Source organism: Durio zibethinus, chromosome 15 (genome assembly GCF_047325235.1).
Source record: "Durio zibethinus cultivar Kanyao isolate XHJ-2024 chromosome 15, ASM4732523v1, whole genome shotgun sequence".
In the NCBI taxonomy this organism is placed as follows: Eukaryota; Viridiplantae; Streptophyta; class Magnoliopsida; order Malvales; family Malvaceae; genus Durio; species Durio zibethinus.
In genome coordinates, this window is record NC_143176.1 from 1,396,860 (window position 1) to 1,417,966 (window position 21,107).

Below are 21,107 nucleotides of genomic sequence, written 5' to 3' on the forward strand. Positions count from 1 at the left end.
TTTGTACAAGAAAAATTGATACTTCCAACTTTTTCTCAAAAATATTATTCTTGAAAATTTTATTTTATATTTTTTTATTCTTTTTTTTATTTATTCATGCAAAAAATATTCCAAAAAAATAAACAAACACATAAATAAAAAAAATAAAAAAATACCAAAAAAAATTGAAATGGTTCGGTTGATGGTTGACGTGGCTCAGCTCCAAACACATAAATCAACTGAAAGGAACGGCTTTGTAGATATGGCTCAGCTTGACTCGGTAGCTCAAAGTGTCAGCATATATGATACTAGCCCCACCTCCATCAACCATTGTCCAGATATGCCCTTTTGGATTCAAAATAGTGAATTTCAGCGATGCACTCATCTTTTCATCCAATGAATGAATGAATGAAGCTTTCTGTTGGGCTCAAGGCTCTTTCAAAAGGCAGAGGAAACTCTATGTTACCCCACTTATAGAAGTTCTTGAATGTAGCAGTGTCATCCAACTCTCCCCTCATATCTAGTGGGTATGGTTCTCCATTCACCAGCGTAAATGGATTCATCTCCAGAAAGTTGAAATTGAGATCTTGAAAGACAGAAAAGACAACCATGATGAAGTCACCAATCTTCCCTCAAACTTCAAAAGAGAATGTAGCTATCAATGGCATGCACATCTCGAGGGTCATAGGTTTCTCAGATGAAAGGAAAATGGTCTTAACCTTATCCCAGTTCTTTTCAATTTCGATGCCTCCACATTCTGAAAAGCTAATGGTTGAGCCAAGCCTTTCAGAGACTATTGAAAGGTAATACTCTTGTTCATGGGGGAAAAAAGGGTCAACAATGAAAGTGGTTATAAGAGCTTCACAACCACCCATCTCAACTTTAACGCCAAGGCGTGCTTTGATGAATTTAGCAACTTGAGCAAGATCTAAATTAAGAGCAACCAAGCCACTTTTTCCACGTTTCCCAAACAACATATCTGGCTTGACAACCAATTTGGTGGATGGAAACCATGGTTCTTGGTTTGCAAACTAAGTGACATTAATGGATTGTGTCATTTGGGCATAGCAAATCTAGAGATGAATATTAGCTAGGCATTTAAGGTGCTCTTTCAAAAGTCTCTTAGAATCGTACTCTCTGATCTTTTTACGAGCCATATGGATTGAAGATCTTAATACCATTCAACGAAAAGAGATTGGTTAGAAGATGAAATGAACCATTTTAAGGTGAATTGTCAATGATGAAAGGATGGCAAGGTGGATACGATAGCAAAATTAGCTTGGTGGGAATTGGTGGTGCTGTGGATTTCAATTTTTTTATTCCTGTGATCCTTCCCTAATCTTTGTACTCTTGTTCCCATTTTTTTATTGCTTGCTTCGAGATTCCTTTCAAAAGTCAAAAGATGTTTTAGCAAGACATGTAGTATATGGAGCGATCTATAAGCAATAACTGTATTTTCAACACTACAAAGATTAAACAACGACTCAAATAGAGCGTTTAATTGCAGCATTCCATTGCTGATCTTAGTCAAAGAAGAGTAGAAACAAGATACTTTTGTAGCTTCAAAACTAAGAATACGATGCACAGAGCTCTGCAAAGCCTTATTGAAAGAGCACTTGAATACCAGTGGTTCCATTGTTTTGAAAGGTGAGCTTATATTAATGAACCCAAATAGGATGTCAATATCTATGGAACAAATTGCAAACAACTTGGCTATCAGATTTCTTCAAAACTTTTAGTCACTTGGCAAATCCTAGATGTCATGCAACTTCTTAGAAAGATTAAGACAAGCATTTAGATCTATTTGAACTCCAATTTCCTTACAACTTGCCTTGGCTGTATTTAGGCCACCTGATCAACAAAAGCTTTTGTATTTGGAAATTCTTGGATAACCTCATGATGAGCTACAATAGGGATTCCATGTTCTAAGTTTGCAATCCTCGACCCATGAAAATTAGCAATGTTCACCTCATTCTTTGAATCCATAAATGCAAGCTAATCCTCCTTATTTTTTTCCTTCTTAAGCTATGAACACTCTCATTCCAGGTCTACTAGCTGCTTTGAAATGTGTCCCAGCTCTTTCTTTAAGTACTCAATTTTGAGATTCTTAGCATTTTTAAAATTGTAAACTAGCTGCACAAGAGTCAAAAGAGTAGCGCATTTAGCAAAAATGCCATTGGAATTCAGGGCCCCATTGAAATCGATGATTCTCTAGGAGAGTTCTTTGAGAGGTGAGGAATTAAAGGAATCAGTGCGAGATGACGACAGAAAATGTAGGTGTTTATGATGTGACGATGTTGGTGGTGGTGGCCGTGGCAAAGATGGTAAATAAAAGGAAGAATGAGGGTTGTTTTAGTTAACAGCAGAACCAGAAAGAGTGATTTTTTCAATTTGGATAAGTTCTTCTAGGAAACTCGCATCCCATTCTTCCAAATTTTTTTCACTCATACCTTTTTTTTTTCTTGGTTTGTGTTTAGGTTTCTTCTTTGGTCACTTAACCCTCATTATTCCCCTGTTGCTGTTGCCGTCCTTCTTGCTGTAAATTGCAATCATTTATAAAACTATGTGATTGAGTTTTAGTGCAATTCTGATTATCACCCAAAGCTAAAAATTAGCACCAATCCTAATCTCATTCTTTTAGCTTTTCTTTTTTTTTAATATTAATTAGATAATGGAGAAAGAAAAAGAAATTAAATATTAGATAGACCATAAAAAAATAAAAATGATAAATACAAAAATAAAAAAAATCTAAAATAAAAATAAATAAAATTCCCTACAATTAAGCTTAGATTATTCTCGATTGACAAAGAACCCTAGATAAAATAAGGTGTCTACAATGGATATCTTAGCTTTTGTATTGAGGAAAAATGTAACAAAATGTGATCAATTGTAGAATCTTATAAACCATCAAGTCTTTGAACACAAGTTGCACTCGAGCCATCAGGCTGAAGGCATGTTTGCCTGGGTGTCATGCATCGTCTCCCCTTCCAGCCCCTCACCCATCAGGCTTTGGTGAGAGGGGTGAAAAATAGCCTTCCGTGATCTCATTGGTCATAGTTGGCCTAAAAGTAAGTCCCCAACTATGATAGCACTGTGACCATTGATGGTAAAGCTCTTGAGGTGCCTCGTCTCTGGTGATGTGTGCTTCTTGTCCATTTGACCCCATCAGACCCCCTACATCTTTCGATCAATGCTTGTATCGTGACCCTAGGTTAAGCAGGATTACACAGTAAGTTTAAGCATATCAATAAGTTGAGGAAAAGAAACCTACCAAGATTCTCCTAGAAATGATGAGCAAATTAGGAAAAGACCAGCTTAAGAATTAGGTACTCATGACATCCGAATTGTAGTATAGAGAAGCATTCTCACCAGTGGACTAGGCCCAAGTCTTTTAGAAAGGGATGTCAGAGATGGTGAAAGCCCCGTTGTGCCTAGACGTTATCGTACCAAAAGGCACTATCAATGAGTTAGGTTATTTAAGAATGCAACCCCAATCAAGCAGTAAATTTTATCCAAGGCTAAATATTGGTGAGAGATCGATAGCAAACAAGTACTATTAGGGAAAGATGAAAAGGACTTTGAAAAAAAAGTCAAAGAGTGCTTGAAATTGTTATAAGGGAAATGGATAAGAGCCAATGATGCACCCTAATTAGATGTGGAAAGGTAAGAGCTGGTCCACTAATTGGCTCTAGGTATGGACTAATGCAAGTCACGATGGTGGCCTAAGCTCAGAGTTTTGATATGCCCACAAAGACAATGTCACTACGATCATGGAATGCAACATGCGCCATCTTGACATACCTCATCACTTATGTGCTCTTGACATTGGCCTACGAGCTTCCCATCCAGCCCATCTTGAAACACAAGCCAAGGAGTCTGATATGTGTGTGGGTCAATGGGCTAGAAAACCTATAAGGCAAAGAAAGCTGATTGGCAAGATCCCTTACGGGTGCACTACCAATTGACCTTGATCTTCAGAGAAAGGTTTGAGTGTGAACATGCCTGTTAAGACCCAAAATATGGTGAACTATGCTTGAGTAAGACAAAGCCAAAGGAAACTCTAATGGAGGCCTATAGTGATACTAACATGTAAATTGTTCAGCTAACTTGAGTATAGGGACAAAAGACTAATCAAACTATCTAGTAGTTATTTCCTTCCAAAGTTTCCTTCAAGATAGCTGGAGCCTTTGGTGAATTCTATTAGGAAAAACCAATTATTAGAGGCATCAAGTGCAGAATGCCCTTGACATATTCTCAAACTTTAAATAGGTAGAATAGCACAGCTGCTTCGTTGAGCCATGCCATGAAATTGAGAGCTCAAAGGGAGCCAATTTTGGTAAGCAAAATTGGTGATGCAGGATTAATCAAAAGCCAGGTTATGGTGCCTAATTGCATGCTAACCTAGAATCCACAAAGGGTGTTGGTTGTTAAGACAGTAAAACTATCACAAAACCCAAGGTGTGAGCATAGATGGAATAGCCATCAGTGCAAATCTTGGTGGTAGTAGTCAATATTCAAATGACAACTTTGTAGGCCAAAAAGGGGAAAGGTTCCAAGTGAACAACACTTGCACATGGGTTAGTCAAACCTAAAAGATGGGGAAAGCCCATATGATAGTGTGTCCAGTGCAAGCTTCGAAAGGGAATTAGATTAAAATTTTTGAATTGGGACACAACAGCTTACAATAATGTTAAAAAGTCTAAAGATGTTGATAGAGGCCTTGGCAAGAGTTATCTTTTTTATTTAATGAACTACCCTTAAAATAGCTCAACCAAAGGTAAGGTCTAGTAGCTGGAAGAGCACCGCACATCATGGGGTATCTAGTACACCATTGGTGGCCCATGAAAATTTGGAGGAGTAAGTGTTGTTCATGCCCTATCATACTCATAACAGCATCAGGTCTCCAAGGTGAACAACCTTTGGTAGTTAAAACAATGTAGGCAAGGGAAGTTAGCAAAATGGATTCATAACCTTGGGAAAAAGATTAGGTCTGACGGCTAGGCATAGGGGTCCTAGTCTCAAACCCAATGACTACTGGTGCACTACTTGAGCTACTCATCGAGTGACAAACAATCGACTCAGAACTATTACAGGTAAGGGGAATCTAACTATTTTATTAAAATAAAGCATTGTGATGGTCCCTACAGATGCTCACAAAATGTAATTTCTACCCAATACTATGAATGTTAAAACAAAGAAATTCAACCAAATGCGGCTAAATGGTGGGAGTAACTATGACTCTCTTAAGGTAGCCAAATGCCTTGTCATCTAATTAGTGATGTACATGAATGGATTAACAAGATTCCCACTATCCCTATCTACTATCTAGTGAAACCATAGCCAATGGAATGGGCTTGGCAAAATCTACTGGAAGAAAAGACCATGTTGAGCTTGACTTTAATCTGACTTTCTGAATGACTTAAAAGGTGTAGTATAATCGGGATCCCTTAGGAAAAATTGAAATACAACTACTTTTAATGTTATTTTACATATTTCATGAATCGAAGGCTAGGCATAACCTTTTCTTTTAGACCCAAGGTCAGCCTCAATCAATCAATACGAGCAAAAGACATTGTCAGGTGAGGAGTTTGGCTAGGGTGGCACATTTGTTAAAAGATAACGCAAGTGCCCTAAGATGAACTCAACTAGAACAGAAAGTGTGGTTTTTGCAAATGACTTAAATATGTGATAGGGTGTTGTAAGCAACCAAGTGGCCTTGCAACCACAATCCATTGAGATTCAACCCTTTGTCACTTTGATTCATCCCTCCCCCCAAGACACTTATTAAAGTCCTCCCACTTGATTCTTTTACACCATACCTCTCTAATGTTAGGGATGAATGGTGTTTTCCATTGCAATTGATTTAGTCAGGTGATGACATTCCTCCCTTGAGCATCAAGTACATGACAACTAAATGCCCTTGGTATTTCTTACAGTCATGGGCTTGCCCTTGGTGCGAGCACTTGCCTTGAACTCTATCGGCACACCCTAGCCCTTGGTCCAGGTTGTTGCCTTAAATACCATCGACAATATCTGGCCCTTGGTTGGTGCAAGCAATTGTATCCAATGTTAGGTGGGTAGATTGGCTGGGGTAGCACATCTATTAAAAGATAATGCAAATGTCCTAAAATAAACTTAATGAGAATAGAAATCTCATATGGAACAAAAGGGTAAAAGCTTGTTTGATTCTAATTTCCAGTATGAATATAAACTATGAAAACATGGCCTATCAATCATTTGAAATTTGAAGCTAGAGGTGTCAAAAAAGTTAACACAGGCATAACTAGCTTGTGGTAGCCAAGTGTTCATAGCGACATTGCTTTTTGATCCTTAGATGTCTGCTCTTCTTATCATTATGAAGCATAATTCACCAAATATTAGATTGTTCACACAACAATAGGGAACATAAGTTGGGTTTAGATTGTCATGAGATAGGTTAGTTTTACCTTATTGATGGTAGTGTCATAATAGTAATTCAACCTAATATGAGAAAAACCATTGATTCACACAATTGGTCATCGCACTCGATTGAAAAGCTAATGGCATGAAGCTACCAAGCTTTGGATTATGACTAAATGCTTTTAAGTAAGAATCTAGGCTAGAAGCAATGCACATGCCCATCACTCAATTGCCAACCTATAGTAAGGGCCCATGGACCAAAGAACAAATGTTGTAGGTGCAGCCCTTATGGCATACAGGCCATGTAGGACTCTTTGAGCTCAATTCCCATCAAGCAATGGGTAGAATCCTTTGCAAATGACTTAAATATGTAACGGGGTATTGTAAGGGGTAGAGTGGCCTTGCTACCACAATCCACTAAGATTCAACCTTTTGTCACTTCAATTCATTCCTCCTCCTATCACACCCATCAAAGTCCTCTCACTTGATTTTTTTACACCACACACTTTTGGGGTTAGGGATGAATGGTGTTCTCCACTGCAACTGATTTAACTGAGTGATGAAATCCCTAGTAGACCCAACAGAGCATTGGCCCAAACAGACATAACAGATAGAATTTTTTAAAAGGATTTGGAGACTACTAGGGATAGTATAGTTCCCTGTACAATTTGAACTCTTGATATATATCTCATGTAATCTCTTTGTAATCTTGGACTTTATAATAGCCATTGGATTAAGTCAATCCTAGCCATTGATTCATAGGGGCTTCAACTAGAAATAGAGGGCCTTCCCACCCTCATTTGATGTATACACCATAACTTGAATAATATAAGTTTTCTCTTTTCTATCTCTATTGTTCTCTTTAACTTTCCATTAAACACCTTATGTGTAGCTTTGTCTAGCAGTAACTTGGGTGGTTGGCCCTAGAGTATTGAGTGTTTGTGCATTAGTTCAATTGAAGGCTAATCTAAGACACCGAATGAGTCCATTCTCGAGTCTTAGAGTTGCACGAGTCGAAGCATGAGTCTTAACCCAAGATAGTTGATATTAAAGCAAGATTTACTTCAAGGTTATGTTTAGTTCACACTCAAAGTGTTCAAGGAAATGGCATCTCAAAGATATGTTGGTAGCTAACAACTAGAGGTCTAAGAGCCAACCTATGGAAAGGGTAAAAAAGCTACCTTGAAAGACATGATGTCAACCATGATTGGCCATTTAGCCAAGTTGAAGGTGATAGTGTCAAACCTTAAGGAAAGGTTCGAGGAAACTAAAAAGGAGATAGAAGAAGGATTTCATGGTGAGCTCAACAAAACCATCAACATGTTCACCCAGAAGAATGAATCCTTAGAGTTCATGGTTAAGGTGATGTACAAAAAGATGAATGAGCTCAATGAAGAGCTCACAACATGCAAGGCAGCCATTGGGAATGGTGTGTTAGCTGTAACAACTAAGGCTTAAGTGGCAATTCCTAAGCCAAAGGAGTGTAAGAGAGCTAGGTCCATAAAAGATATGGAAAACATTCTATAGGGAATTGAGTAATGTTTTCAAGCCATGGGCATTGATGAGGATGCCACTAAGGTAAGTATAGCCTCTATATATTTGGTTGACATTGCATTGTTGTGGTAGAGATGTAGGTGTAATGATGCAAGCTATAGAGATACTGTTGTCTAGACTTAGGAGGAGTTCAAGGCAAAGTTTAAGTAGTAGTTCTACCCTGAGTATGCTAATGATGAGTCAAAGGTGAAAATTTATAAGCTTAGTAAAATAGGTAAGGTATGGAAGTATGTTTGAGAGTTTTTAGAAATAATGCTTCAAATTTCAAACCTTAGAGAAGAGAAAGGTCTCTTTTGTTTCATGGATGGACTCAAATCATGGGCCAAGAATGAGTTACAATGAAAGGGTGTCAAAGATCTGGCCAAAGCCATGATAGCTACTAAATCCTTGGTAGAGATTTGGCCATAAAAGAAGTTTGAGTCATTCAAGCCAAAATGTGATGGCAGAGACCAATAGTCAAGGAGAAAGACAAAGACCAATAGTCCAAGGATGGGGACAAAGGTCAAAAGACCAAGAATGGTCAAGGCAAGCCACCAAATGGAAAGTGAAAGCCAAGACAGTGGAACAACAAAGATCGTGAGCCATTGACTTGTTACATTTGTGAAGGTCCGCACTTGTCAAGAGTTACCCTAAGAAAACCAAGCTATCTACCATCAACAAGGAGGATGGTGATGAGGTAAGGAAGGAAACCATGAAGCTTAGCCTGACAGTGATAAATTCAATCTAGGCTAAAAGGTATCGCAAGTAGAAAGGATTGATGTTTGTAGACATGATAATTAAAGGCAAGAAACTAAATGCACTTATGGACACAAGAGTATCTCATTTGTTCATATTTGGAGATACAACCCAAAAGTTAAACCTAAGGTACAAAAAAGGGCTATTATGACAAAATAATTAACTCTAAAAAGATCCAACAATTGACATAGCACATGGAGTGAAGCTATAACTTAGGGAGTGGAAAGGCAAGGAATCAATCGAGAAATTTCTTTAGATGATTATGATCTTGTTGTTGGTTTAGAATTTCTTGACCATATTAGTGCATTTGTGGTGTCTTTTGCCATTTGTATTTACGTATTGGATAGTTAATACCTATGCATCACGCTAATGAGACAAGATCAAGGTCAAGGCCCAAGATGCTATTTGCCATACAATTGCCTAGAGGAGTGAGTAGAAAAAAAAAGACATTTTTCTTGTAGCCTTGAAGATGGAAAAGTCTAAGTAGAACGGTGTTGACTACCTCTTGGAAGTACTAGAGGTGCTAGAGTCATTCAAAAACATGATGCCCATTAAATTGCCCAAGAGGCTATGACCAAAGAGAAAGGTGGATCACAAAATTAAGCCAATGGAATGCATGACATAAGCATTCAGCATAAAGTTGGAAAAGAGGCTAACTTAGGCACATGGATGGTTGTTTTTACCTTAAAGCTGCATGGGTGCTAGGCTTAAGCCCCTGTAAAATGACACCTACTGTTGATGCTACCCCATACCTTAAACCAAATCCCTAAATCAAGCAATAGCTCTCTAGGTTAGTGCAAGTAGAAGCTGTGGTCATAGGCTTGGTTTGGCCAAGTCCCTGAAGTATTTGGTAGTCTTGTGGTCCCTTATCATCAATTAGAAAAATGCCTTGGCTTGGCCAAGACTGTGCAAATAGTTGATGCTACCAAGACCCCAGGAACAAGTTTTTGAATCGAGCAATGTCACCCTGGGGTGGTGATAGTGGAGTTTTTGTGTGCAGCCCTAAGTAGATCAAGCATTGGTGTTGTCATGCTGTTATTGCTTATTGGATGGTAGAGGCAGTCTCATGATCCTTGCTTGTGTTTTTCCTTTGCCAAGCGATTGTGGCAAAGCCTCTTACTTCATTTCTTATGCTCACTCTTTAAGTAATTAAATGGGTGAGTTGTGCATTGATATGCATGGATGCTGCTACTTGTACGCAATGGACATATGAGTGGTACTATGGTTGTGCATGTTAGCAGGCTCTATGCTTGATGCATCGAACTGTTGACCTATCATCCTTTTCAATCTTCCCATCCAAGTGGTCATCATACTGTGAGGGCATAATTAGGATCTTATGCTTCATGCCTAAACTGATGGAAACTAGATGTCTTGCCATCCCTCATCCATCTCGTGTCCTTAGAGGCTATGGGTTGAACCTCAATTGTGCCCCGTGTCCCAAGAGTGACACCCAAACCTCCATGGCTGCCTTGGTGCACTAGTGTTCGATCATGCTCTCGAATGTAAAATGTTTTGTGGGCACTAGCTTTTGACCCTTATTTGTTTGATGCTATGCATTTTATGTGCTCAACATGCATGACACTTGTGCTCTATGTTGGCCTTATCTACTACTCAATTGATGCGTTAAGGTCTATGTAATGCCAACATCTCGAAAGAAAGTTACCTGGTTGATCCTACTAGTAGTCATATGCTTGTCTTAAAGATTAAGCCATGCATGTGTAAGAATGAAATAATTCACACTATGAAATTGTGAATGGCTCATTAAATTAGTTATAGTTTGTTTGATGGTATCTATTACTCGGATAACCATAGTAATTATAGTGTTAATACTTACAACAAACCACACCTTCTAGAAGTGATGCATTTAATAGATAAAAGTTTGACATAGGCTTGGTTCATTGCTCTTATGATTGATGATAACTTGATGGATTGCACAAGCTTTGTGCCAAGGATGCATCATTCAAATTTCTGCCCTATTAACTTTCAATGATAGGATAGTGGCCTACTATGGTGGTGACTTAGGGTTTGATTCTAGAAAGGGAGCTTGAGAAATGGCAACCACATCCAAGGCAACAGGCATGCAAATTACCTAATCCTAGCATGGGGAGTTAGTGACAATAAATAACAATATTGGGCTCTAAGAGTTTGGTAATTTGAATGAGTACTATCTAAATCCCTTAACAAAAATCCATTAGAGGGTAAGTCTGGTGCCAACAATTGTGGTAATTTCAGCTCCAATAGCACATATTTAAGTTGTTGCAATTTAAAAGTTCATAGTTAGAACTAGGGTTGGGTCATTTGGTCCACCTCACTATGGGCAACCATCTACTTATCCCTACTATCAGTGATGCACTCCTAGCCTTAAGTCGCTAGGTCATTCCTTCAATGCTGTTACTTTGAAGAAATTAAAGTGCCCAATGCAAGTCTATACTTGCATACATTAGCATGGGATAACATCATAGGATTTCGGTCCTATCATGTTGGCTTTTAGGATTGGAGTAATGATTAACAAGAATAATCAGGGACATTCGTATTTCATAGTCAGAGGTGAAATTATATGATTTATGAAACATGAACAACTGTGAAAGCATTTGCCAAGGATGTTTTCATTAATCAAGAATGAAAGTTGAGGGCTCAAAGATGATTAGATACCATTCTAGTCTCAACCATAAATGATGCCTACCGGGGATTGATGGATGTTACTTTTAGGATTTTGCTAGCACCTTATGAGAAATCAAAATCTTTAGGTTCTGGCACAAGTATGGTCGTAAGGCTGAAACTTAAATGAATTGATGGAGGGGCACCAATAGGGGTGGAGCCTACAGCTTAATTTGTTTCAACATGGGGAAACTTACTAATTCTAGACATAGTAAGGATTGAAAGACTGAGAGCTCTTTCTTGATTCTATGGGTGGTGGTGCATGGTTGTTCTTAGTTGATAGAGCGATTTGTTTAGATAATTCTTTAACAAACAAGACCTCAACCTGCTAATTAGCTATGCAGAGATGATCCTTCATGGCTAGCTTCTTAGGGGGACTATGGCCATTTAGGCCAAGGAAGTTTGAGGTACAAGTCTATGATGCCTTTAGATGTTCTGGGCCTCACGTGCACTACATTGATGTATTCAATAAGTTTATAGCCTTGGTCGATAGGCCCAGTTAATCTTTGAAATTTCATCATGATAGGGATAGATCATTGCAATTATTGGTCTTCAACGAGGAATTCCTAATAAGTGCGAGTCATCAGCTCACATTGACTACATCCCTACCCTTGTACATACCACTATCACTCATTCCAATTGAATGGTCTAGTGAAGTGTTCAGATCGTGGCAATGTGGACAATTCATTATCCATGATGCTGTGAGAAGTCCATTGAACCTTATCATTTAGAGGAAAGAAAAGTCGTAACAAGGTTTTTATAGGTGAACCTGTGGAAGGATTATTGTCAAAATAAATTGTTATGACCTTTTGTTTAGTCATAAAATACTTTTTTTTAGTTCATACAAGCTTATTTGAAATAAAATAATACTAATTTATTAACATTCAGAAAATCAATACACAAGAAATTTTAAAAAATAAATCTGTTTACGGAGTAAGTTTAAATAGTTATGACTTTTTGAATAATTATCTGTTTAAAATAAATATACCTTTTGTTTTATCATAAAACAATTGTTTCAGTTCATAAAAGTTTATCTAAAATAAAATAATACTACTTTATTAATAGTTCAAAAATTGATAAGTTAGAAATTTAAAAAATAAGTCAATTTATCAAATCGATTCAAATAACTATTGCCTTTCAAATAATTATCTATTTCAAATCATTACAAACTTTTGTTTGTCATAAAACAATTAGTTTTCATCATATAAGCCTATTCAAAATAAAATAATACTAATTTATTAATATTCAAAATGTAATTTGTAAGAGATTTAAAAAATAAATCTATTTACTATATTAGTTCCTATTTGAACATTATCTATTTCAAATCGTTATAACATTTTATTCTATTATAAAATAATTTTTCAGTTCATATAAGCATATTCAGAATAAAATAATACTAATTTAATAATATTTCAAAAATTAATAACTAAGAGATTTAAAAAATAAATCTGTTTGTCGAAGCAGTTTAAACAATTAAGAGTATATGAACAATTATCTATTTCAAATTATTATGACTTTTTGTTTTGTCATAAAACAATTGTTTCAGTTCATACAAGCTTGTTCAAAATTAAATAATACTAATTATTAATATTCTAAAAAATAATAAGTGATTTAAAAAATAAATCCTTTACCAAATTAGTTGAAATAATTATGGCCATTTCAACAATTATTTATTTCAAAAATTGTTATTACGTTTTGTTTGTCATGTAACAATTATTTTTTATCGTACAAGTTTATTCATAATAAAATAATACTAATTTATTAATCTTTAAAAATTTAATAAGTATAAGATTTAACAAATAAATCTATTTATCAAATCAGTAAATAATTATAACTATTTGAATAATTGTATACTTCAAATCATTCTAACATTGTGTTCTGTCATAAAACAATTATTTTTGTTCATACAAGTTTATTCAAATAAAATAATACTAATATAATAATATTCTAAAAATTAATAACTAAGAGATTTAAAAAATAAATTTATTTGCCAAACTAATTTCAATAGTTAAGACTATATGAATAGTTATCTATTTCAAATCACTTTTATTTTGTCATAAAACAATTTTTCAATTCATACTAGCTTATTCATAATAAAATAAAATGAATTTATTAATATTTTAGAAATTAATATGTAAAGGATTTAAAAAATAATTTTGTTTACTTAACTAGTTCAAATAATTATGAATATTTGAACAATTATCTATTTCAAATCGTTATGACCTTTCGTTTTGTCATAAAACAAATGTTTTTATTCATATAAGTTTGTTTGGAAAAAAAATACTAATCTACTAATATTCAAAAATTAATAAGAGGTTTAAAGAAATAAATCTATTTATCGAACCACTTCAAATAGTTATGACAATTTCAACAATTATTTCTTTCAAATTGTTATGACTTTTTTTTGTTATAAAATAATAGTTTTTATTCATACAAGCTTGTTTGGATTAAAATAATACTAATTTATTAATATTTCAATAATTAATAACTAAAAATTTTGTAAAATAAATATGTTTATCGAACTAGATCAAACAGTCATGATTATTTGAATACATATCTATTTCAAATAGTTATGACCTTTTGTTTTGTCATAAAAAAATTATTTCAGTTCATATAAGCTTATTCAAAATAAAATAATATTAAGTTATTAATATTCCAAAAATTAATAATTAAGAGATTTGAAAAATGAATTGTTTACTAAACAAGTTTAAATAATTATAACTATTTCAACAATTTATTTATTTGAAACTACTATAACCATTTGTTTTGTCGTAAAATGATTTTTTCTGTTCATAGAAGCTTATTTCGAATAAAATCATACTAGTTTATTAATATTAAGACAATTAATAAGCAAAAGATTTAAAAAATAAATATGTTTACCAAACAAGTTCAAATCTTTATGATTATTTGAACAATTATTTATTTCAAATTGTTATGACTCTTTGTTTTGTCATAAAATAATTGTTTTGTTCATACAAGCTTATTTGAAATAAAATAATATAATTTCTTAATATTTCAACAATTAATAAGTAAAAGATTTAAAAAATAAATATATTTTTCGAACAAGTTCAAATAGTCATGACTATTTGAATAATTATGTATTTCAAATCATTGTAACCCTTTGTTTTATAATAAAACAATTGTTTCAGTTCATATATGTTTATTTGAAATAAAATAATACTAATTTATAAATATTCCAAAAATTAATGAGTAAGAGAATTAAAAATGAATTTATTTATTGAATATGTTCAAATAGTTATGACTATCTGAACAATTATCTATTTCAAAACATTATTACCTTTTGTTTTTCCATAAAATAATTGGTTATGTTTATGCAAGCTTATTTTGAATAAAATAATATAAATTTATTAATATTTCAAAAATTAATAAGCAAAAATTTAAAAAATAAATATGTTTTCTAAACACGTTCAAATAATTATGACTATTTGGAGAATTATCTATTTCAAATCATTATGACCTTTTGTTTTGTCATAAATCAATTTTTTTGTTCATAAAAGCTTATTCGGAATAAAATTATACTAATTTATTAAAATTTCAAAAATTATTAAATAAAAGATTTAAAAAATAAATTTGTTTACTGAAAGAGTTTAAATAGTTATGACTATTTGAATAATTATTTATTTCAAATCGTTATAATCTTTTATTTTGTCATAAAACAATTGTTTCTACTCATACAATTTTATTTGAAATAAAACAATATTAATTTATTAATATTCTAAAAATTAATAAGTTGGAGATTGAAAAATAAATCTGTTAATCAAATAAGTTCAAATAGTTATATCCATTTGAACTATCATTTGTTTCAAATTGTTATGACATTTTGTTTTGTCATAAAACAATTGTTGATTCATACAAAATTATTCAAAATAAAAAAATACTAATTTTTTAATATTTCAAAATTTAATAAGAGATTCAAAAACTAATCTATTTATTGAACCAATTCAAATTATTATGATCTTTGTTTTGTCATAAAGCAATTGTTTCTATTCATACAAGCTTATTCAGAGTAAAATATTGGTAAATTAATAATATTTTAAAAATTAATAAGAGATTTAAAATATAAATGTGTTTGACAAACCAATTCAAATAGTTAAGACTATCAGAACAATTATCTATTTTGAATTGTTCTAACCTTTTATTTAGTCATAAAATAAATTTTTTTAGTTCATATATGCTTATTTGAAATAAAATAATGCTAATTTATTAACATTTAGAAAATTAATACATAAGAAATTGAAAAAATAAATCTGTTTATCGAACAAGTTCAAATAGTTATGATTGTTTGAACAATTATCTATTTAAAATAAATATGACCTTTTGTTTTATCATAAAACTATTATTCCAATTCATAAAAGCTTTTTTGAAATAAAATAATATTACTTTATTAATATTTCAAAAATTGATAAGTTAGAGATTTACAAAATAAGTCAGTTTGTCAAATTGGTTCAAATAAGTATGGCTATTTGAACAATTATTTATTTCAAATTGTTATGAAAATTTTGTTTTGTCATAAAACAATTGTTTTTATCATACACACCTATTTGAAATAAAATAATACTAATTTATTAATATTTCAAACATTTATAAGTAGGAGATTTAAAAAATAAATTTGTTTACCGAACTTGTTCCTATTTGAACAATTACCTATTTCAAATTATTATAGCCTTTCGCTCTATTATAAAATAATTGTTTTAGTTCATATAAGCTTATTTGGAATAAAATAATACTAATTTAATAATATTCCAAAAATTGATAACTAAGAGATTTAAGAAATAAATATGTTTGCTGAAGTGGTTCAAAACAATTATATATTTCAAATCGTTATGATTTTTTTTATCATAAAATAATGATTTCAGTTCATACAAGCTTATTTGAAATAAAATAAAACTAATTTATTAATATTTCAAAAATTAATAAGTAAGAGATTTAAAAAATAAATCTATTTACCAAACTAATTCAAATAGTTATGACTATTTGAACAATTATAAACTTCAAATCATTATAACATTTTGGTTTGTCATAAAACAATTATTTTTGTTCATACAAGTTTATTTGAAATAAAATAACACTAATCTAATAATATTCCAAAAGTTAATAACTAAGAGAATTAAAAAATAAATTTGTTTGCCGAGCCAGTTCAAATATTTAAAACTATATGAACAATTATCTATTTCAAATCGTTATGACTTTTGTTTTGTCATAAAAGAGGTTTGTTTGAATTCATACTAGCCTATTTGGAATAAAATAAAATGAATTTACTAATATTTCAAAAAAATAATAAATAAGATATTTAAAAAATAATTCTATTTACCTAACTAGTTCAAATAATTATGACTATTTGAAAAATTATATATTTCAAATCATTATGACCTTTTGTTTTGTTTACCTAATCATCTTGGTTTGTTCGAAATAAAGTAATAATTGTCTATTAATATTTCAAAAATTAATAAGTGATTTAAAAAATAAATTTATTTATCAAACTAGTTTAAATAGTTATGACTATTTGAGCAGTTATTTATTTAAATCGTTATGACTTTTTGTTCTATTATAAAACAATTGTTTCTATTCATACAAGCTTATTTGGATTAAAATAATACTAATTTATTAATATTTCGACAATTAATAAGTCAAAAATTTTAAAATTAAATATATTTATTGAACTAGACCAAATAATCATGACTATTTGAATAATTATCTATTTCATATCATTATGGCTTTTTGTTTTGTCATAAAAGAATTTTTTCAATTCATATAAGCTTATTCAAAATAAAATAATAATAATTTATTAATAATCCAAAAATTAGTAATAAAGAGATTCAAAAAATGAATCTGTTTACTAAACATATTTAAATAATTATAATCATTTGAATAATTATCTATTTGAAATAGCATAACCTTTTGTTTTGTAAAAAAAAAAATTTATGTTAATCCAATCTTATTTCAAATAAAATAATATAAAATTGTTAATATTAAGACAATTAATAAGTAAAAGATTTAAAAAATAAATCTATTTACTAAATAAGTTCAAATCATTATGACTATTTGAGTAATTATTTATTTCAACTTGTTATGATTTTTTGTTTTGTTATAGAACAATTATTTATGTTCATACAAGTTTATTCAGATTAAAACAATATTAATTTGTAAATATTTTGACAATTAATAAGTAAAAGGTTTAAAAAATAAATATATTTACTGAATAATTTCAAATAGTCATGACTATTTGAATAATTATCTATTTCAAATCATTATGACCTTTTCTTTTGCAATAAAACCCTTCTTTCAGTTAATATAAGCTTATTTGAAGTAAGATAATACTAATTTATTAATATTCCAAAAATTAATGAGTAAGAGAATTAAATAAAACATATGTTTACCAAATAAGTTCAAATAGTTATAATTATCTGAATAATTATCTATTTCAAAACATTATAACCTTTTTGTTTTGTCATAAAACAATTGGTTCTGTTCATGCAAGCTTATTTCAAATAAAATATTTTAAATGTATTAATAATCCAAAAATTAATAAGTAAAATTTTAAAAAATAAATATGTTTTCTGAACATGTTCAAATAGTTATGACTATTTGAAGAATTATCTATTTCAATTTGTTATGACCTTTTTTTTGGCCATAAACCAATTGTTTCTATTTGTAAAACCTTTTTTTGACATAAAATAATACAAATTTATTAAAATTCCAAAAATTAATAAGTAAAAGATTTAAAAAATAAATTTATTTACCGAGTAAGTTTAAATAGTTATGACTATTTGAACAATTATTTATTTTAAATCGTTATGATCTTTTGTTTTTTCATAAAACAATTGTTTCTATTCATACAATTTTATTTGAAATAAAATAAAACTAATTTATTAGTATTCTAAAAATTAATAAGTTTGAGATTTAAAAAATAAATATGTTTACCAAACAAGTTCAAATAGTCATGTCCATTTGAACTATTATCTATTTCAAATCATAATGACATTGTTTTGTCGTAAAATAATTGTTTTTGTTCTTGCAAAATTATTCAAAATAAAATAATACTTATATATTAAGATTTTGATAATTAAAAAGAGATTTAAAAACAAAATCTATTTACCAAAACAATTCAAATATTTATGACTATTTGAACACTTATCTATCTCAAATCTTTATGATCTTTATTTTGTCAAAAACCAACTGTTTCCTTTCATACAAGCTTATTTGGATTAAAATAATACTAATTAAATAATATTCCAAAAGTTAGTATGTAAGAAATTTAAAAAATAAATGTATTTTTCAAACTAGTTCAAGTAATTAAGATTATTAGAATAATGATCTATTTCAAATCATTTTAACTTTTTGTTTAGTCATAAATCAATTATTTCAGTTCATACAAGCTTATTCAAAATAAAATAATACTAATTTATTAACATTCATAAAAGTAATGAGTAATACATTTAAAAAATTAAATCTGTTTGCCAAACAAGTTGAAATAGATTTGACTATTTGAACAATTATCTATTTAAAGTCATTATGACCTTTTTGTTTTGTCATAAAACAATTGTTTAAGTTCATAAAAACTTCTCTGAAATAAAATAATATTACTTTATTAATATTTCAAAAGTAATAAGCAAGAGATTTAAAAACTAAAGTTATTTTTTGAGCCATACAAGCTTATTCAAATAAAAATAATACTAATTTAATAATATTCTAGAATTAATAAGAGATTTAAAAAATAAATGTATTTGCCAAATCAGTTCAAATAGTTACGACTATTAGAATAGTTATCTATTTCAAATCATTTTGACCTTTTTAGTTATATAATAATCATTTCAATTCATACAAGTTTATTCAGAATAAAATAATACTAATTTATTAACATTCAAAAAATTAATAGGCATGAGATTTGAGAAAATAAATCTGTTTACCAAACAAGTTCAAATAGTTATGACTATTTCAACAATTATTTAAAATCATTATGACCATTTGTTTTATCATAAAACAATTGTTTTAGTTCATAAAAGCTTGTCCAAAATTAATATTTCAAAAATTAATAAGCAAGAAATTTAAAAAATAAATTAGTTTATCAAATCAGTTTAAATAATCATGGCCATTTAAATAACTATCTATTTTAAAATCATTATTACCTTTTGTTTTATCATAAAATAATTGTTTTCAACGTACAAACTTTTTCTAAATAAAATAATGCTAATTTATTAATATTTCAAGAATTAATAAGAAATTTAAAAAACAAATCAATTTGTTAAACCAATTTAAATAGTTATGACTATTTGAATAATTATCTATTTCAAATTTTTATGACCTTTGTTCTATTATAAAACACTTTTTCTGCTCATACAAGCTTATTCAAAATAAAATAATAATAATTTAGTAATATTCTAAAAATTAATAACTATAAGATTTAAAAAATAAATTCATTAGTCGATCCAATTCAAACAGTTAAGACTATATGAACAATTATTTATTTCAAATTGTTATAAACTTTTGTTTTGTCAAAAAACAATAATTTCAGCACATACAAGCTTATTCGGAATAGAATAAAATTAATTTATTAATATTTCAAAAATTTATAAGTAAGGGATTTAGAAAATAATTCTATTCACAAAACCAGTTCAAATAATTATAACTATTTGTACAATTATCTATTTCAAATCGTTATTATTTTTTGTTTTGTCATAAACAATTGTTTTTGTTAATATAAGTTTGCTCGAGATAAAATAATACTAATTTATTAATATTTAAAAAATTAATCAATAAGAGATTTAAAAAGTAAATCTACTTGCCAAATAATTTCAAATAGTTTTTACTATTTGAATAATTATCTATTTCAAATCATTATAACCTTTTATTTTGTCATCAAACAATTGATTCTATTTATACTATTTCATTAGAAATAAAATAATACAAATTTAATAATATTTCAAAACTTAATAACCAAAAAAATTAAAAAATAAATTTAATTGCTGAACCGATTCAAATAGTTAAGACTATATGAGTGATTATCTATTTCAAATTGTTATGACCTCTTCTTTTTTCGTAAAATAATTATTTTGATTGTACAAGCTTATTTGGATTAAAATAATACTAACTTCATAATATTTCAACTAATAAGTAAGAGATTTAAAAAATAAATTTTTTACTAAATCATTTCAAATAGTTAAGACTATTAGAATAATTATATACTTTAAATCGTTTTGACTTTTTGTTTAGTCATAAAACAATTGTTTCATTTCATACAAGCTTATTCAGAATAAGTTAATACTAATTTATTAACATTTAAAAAATTAATAAGAAAGAGATTTAAAAAATAAATCTGTTTGCTAAGCAAGTTCAAATAGTTATTATTATTTGAACAATTATCTATTTAAAATCATTATAACATTTTAATTTGTCATAAAATAATTGTTTCAATGAATACAAGCTTAAATGGAATAAAATAATATTAATTTATTAATATTTCCTAAATTAATAAGAAATTTAAAAAATAAATATGTTTACCAAATCAGTTAAAATAATTATGGCCATTTGAATAATTATCTATTTCAAATCATTATGACCTTTTTATTTTGTCATAAAACAATTGTTTTTGATCATACAAGCTTATTCAAAATAAAATAATACTAATTGATTAACATTTCAAAAATTAATAGGTAAGAAATTTAAACAATAAATCTGTTTACTGAACCAATTCAAATAGTTATGACTAGTTAAACAATTATCAATCTAAAATTGTTAAAATCTTTTGTTTTTTCATAAAACAA

General features: G+C 29.6%; 5 pseudogenes; 3 read left to right on the forward strand and 2 right to left on the reverse strand.

Annotated features, from left to right (window-relative positions):
- LOC149514493 (ATP-citrate synthase alpha chain protein 2 pseudogene) lies at positions 1–1,136 on the reverse strand (annotated as a pseudogene).
- A 77-nt stretch (positions 1,137–1,213) lies between these two features.
- LOC149514494 (protein SENSITIVE TO UV 2-like) lies at positions 1,214–2,975 on the reverse strand (annotated as a pseudogene).
- Positions 2,805–2,950, forward strand: LOC149514495 (5.8S ribosomal RNA; annotated as a pseudogene).
- A 206-nt stretch (positions 2,976–3,181) lies between the features above and the next one.
- On the forward strand, positions 3,182–6,827 carry LOC149514496 (25S ribosomal RNA; annotated as a pseudogene).
- A 3,500-nt stretch (positions 6,828–10,327) lies between these two features.
- Positions 10,328–12,111, forward strand: LOC149514497 (18S ribosomal RNA; annotated as a pseudogene).
- Positions 12,112–21,107: the final 8,996 nt, after the last annotated feature.